The sequence below is a fragment of the Plectropomus leopardus genome, chromosome 22 (genome assembly GCF_026936395.1).
Source record: "Plectropomus leopardus strain MGB_pleo_1.0 chromosome 22, ASM2693639v1, whole genome shotgun sequence".
In the NCBI taxonomy this organism is placed as follows: Eukaryota; Metazoa; Chordata; class Actinopteri; order Perciformes; family Serranidae; genus Plectropomus; species Plectropomus leopardus.
In genome coordinates this window covers 13385914-13389384 of record NC_142197.1, presented here as the reverse complement: position 1 = coordinate 13389384, position 3471 = coordinate 13385914, and the positions used below count along the sequence as shown (strand labels likewise).

Genomic DNA, 3471 nt, shown 5'->3' with positions numbered 1-3471 from the left:
TTGAGGATTTACTTCTGTGATTTGTTGTTTGTTTATTAATTTATTTATTTTGCATGTGAAAGGTTCATTGACATGCTAGTAGGGTTTTATCTGAACACTAAAACTATAATGGAAACAGAACAATAACAATAAGAGTAAAATAAAAATGCATAAATGTAGAGATAAGGTCAAGCTAAAGCAATAACAGGAACGGAGCGATTTTACCAGAGTGTCCTATCTGTTTTTATGCCTCTGTGCCAGCGATAGCTGTGGCCGAAGGCATGTTTTTGGGTCGTTTTGGATGTAAACTGTAACTTGATCAGTTCGCAGAAGCATAAACCTGCCAGGCAGTAATTTTACCAAATCATGATGCTTTGACAGTCTGAATTCTGACACCTTGGTGCTTTCTGATGATCAATCAAGATTCGATCTAGACGTACAGAACTGGAAAGTAACTCAGTGCATTGACCCAAATACCATAAAGCAAGCATCATGTACTTACCTGGTACGTCTTCTGTCTCCGTGATATGGTTGGTGGGTTTAATTTGGTAGCAAGAAATTTTTTTCCCCCTTTTTTCATTTTTTTCCCCATTTTTCAGTTTGTTTTTTAGTTTAGTTTGTTTTTAGCACCACAAGCAGAGCGGCATCTAGTTCATTATGTTGAAGAAACACAGACTTTTCCACAGCTGGCAGCTCGGGTAAAATGACATACATATCGTGCTATGGCAGAAATTTGTCCACCAGAAGAAACTTGCTAGAAGTAGCTGTTGGAGGCGGGCTGTGTAGCCAATTAGGGCTGAATTTTCACATGATCTTGTGATTTCTCAAAATCCAGCTGCCTCAAAAGCTGGCATGTTTTGGGCAGACATGGAGGAGGAGAGTGAAGTTGCAAATACAGAAACCTGTATTGAAATATTTGCTCTCAGGAACCTGAAAGCTTTCATTTTACAGGAATTTTAGTTTTACTGTTTTGAGTCTTGTCTTTAACTGTGTTGTTTCTTGTGAGGCATTTGTTGTTTTTGTTTGTTAGTTTAAAAGGAGAAAATAATCAAATGCGATGGTCATTTCTAAATAATTTCTTAACTGAATTTACAGAACAGTTACTGTATCATGATGCATAAAGTTACTGTGATATAAAGTTCCAAATACTGTGATAGACGATTTCGACCATATGGCCCACCGCTAGCTGCAGGTATCTCCGACACTGTGCAGCTCACACCAAAATACTCTAGACTGATAAACAGCCCCACAAGTAAACAGAAAAATAGGTATTTTTGATTTGTGGTTGAACTGCCCCTTTAAAAGAAACCAAAAAAGACTGTTTATATAGGAAACTGCAAACAAACATCACATTTTATGGATAAAAATAAAAATGAAATAATGATGCTGTATTATGTAAGGTTTGCAAATTTATTAAGGTTTAAGTTGGATACACACCGATCAGCGACAAAATTAAAACCACCAGCAAGTGAGGTGAAAAACATTGATCATGTGCTTACGTAGCAATGTTCACTTGGAAAACCTTGGGTCCAGACATTCATGGAGAGCCACTTCATACAAACCACCCACCTAAACACTGTTTTGGAGTATGCCAAAGCAGGACAATGCACCATGCCACAACCGTAATGACTGCCTAGGAGTGGCCTGACGAACACGACAAAAAGCTCAAGTTGCCGAATCGGTCACCTAATTACCAAGATCCTGATCCAAACATCGGTGTGATGTGCTGGTACACCACCTCAAACTCAGAGGACAACGTCCTGATGCCTGTGTCCATGCCTTGACAGGTCAAAGCCACGTCCGATCCATGATGTGGTCTCTGACTTGGCAGGGTCAGAGCCACATTCGGTGTAGCTTCAAGCTTGGAAAGACATGGACACAGGACCTCTGGGGGTGTTGATCAGATTAGGATCGAGGGAATGTAGAGACAAGGCTCCTTGAGGGTTAAGTCATGTTGCTCGGGCCATGAGCAGTTTTTGGATGCAGAATGGTGCATCGTCTTGCTGTTGTCATAGAGGAGGTTACAGTGTTAGAGTAGGTGGAGCATGTCAAGTAGTATCCACATGAATGGCAGGATCCAAGATTTTGTCGCGTAACATCACACCGTAATGAGATGATCGCTGTTAGTCTCCTCTTGTGTCGGTGGTTTTATGATGTGTTTGATCAGTGTATATACACAACAAAAACAGTGACTAACAATACAGTAATATACATAGAGATGATGTAAATGTTTACATCATTCGATTTTTCTTTGTTTTGTCCACTATGGGACTCAGTGCCCTCTTGGTGTTAATAAGTAGAGGCAGATTGAGGATCTTGTCCTCTCCATTAGCAAAGACTGGAAGCAGTCGCTGCGGCCTTCCGGTTTTCGGCCTGGAGCGCTTAATAACTGGAGCGCTGTTGATGTCAGGCAGCTTGAAGGCATTGGTCACCTCTGTGATTTTCGTGGGGACAGCAGGCTGATGTTTGGGTCCTGCTAACCAGTCGCTGCAGCAGCCAGACGGGGGCTTGTTGTCAACTGGGGGCAGACGCACAGGCAGTCTGTCACGTTTGAGCTGACTGTCCTCCTTGTTGCCGCGGTGTTGTAGGACAACTGCATGACAATTAAGACAAAATAGGTCAGTACAACTTTAAAGGTTTGAAGTGTGAGATACTGCAAATAATCAAGCGGCAAAAATGAAGCTGATGTGCACATGCTGAAAACTGCAGTGCCTGTGCAAATGCTACTTCATTTCAGTGGTCCACCTGTAACTTTTCAGCCTATTTGAAGATGGTGAGATAGTCTGGGTTTGTGTCTGTTAAAAATGTGCCTCAGATTGATATGCAGCCCTGTGCAAAAGTCTAAGGCCACCTTAAGCTTTGATAATTTGGTACGGTTATAATAATCATACATATTTATTTCTCAGTAATCTTTTTACTAAAAATACAACCAGAAGAAAGAGGAAATATGCATGCAATATTAAAATATTAAATATATTGAATATTAATATTAAAAGAGTGAAGGGATTCATTAATAAAAGGACAGAGAAATATATATATATATATATATATATATATATATATATCCTCTTTACAACTTTGCTAAAGCAAGAGATCTATGGTGGCCTAAGACTTTTGCACAGTACTGTATAATCAAACAGCTCAGATATCTTACCTGCAGACACCTTGGGCAGTGTCCCAAATCCACGTCTGTCCTGCTGTGGATGTTCAGAGTCAAATCTGGGGCCAGGGGCTGAGAAACGTTTGTTCAGCAGCTTCACCTGCTTACAGGCAACACGTGGTAATAGGGGGATGTGGTTTGAATCTTGTTCACCAGTGTGCTGACTCATCATCCGGCCATTGCCAATTGGTGGCAGAGTGCATCCATAAGCAGGCTTGGACTTCTGTGAAGTCAAGAGGTCACCTCCTGCACGAACCTATGTCACAAAATATAATATTTTTCAGAGTGAGATTTCACGAAATTAAAACACTTGGAAGAATTCAGGCCAATTT

General features: G+C 40.8%; 1 long non-coding RNA gene across 1 annotated transcript; it reads right to left on the bottom strand.

Moving 5' to 3' along the window:
* Positions 1–1370: 1370 nt before the first annotated feature.
* LOC148185877 (uncharacterized) lies at positions 1371–3202 on the bottom strand. Its single transcript, XR_015775573.1, has 2 exons — positions 3134–3202; positions 1371–2572 (listed from the first exon to the last, which is right to left on the bottom strand). It is a non-coding gene; the product is annotated as an uncharacterized LOC148185877 (long non-coding RNA).
* Between the last annotated feature and the right edge of the window lie 269 nt (positions 3203–3471).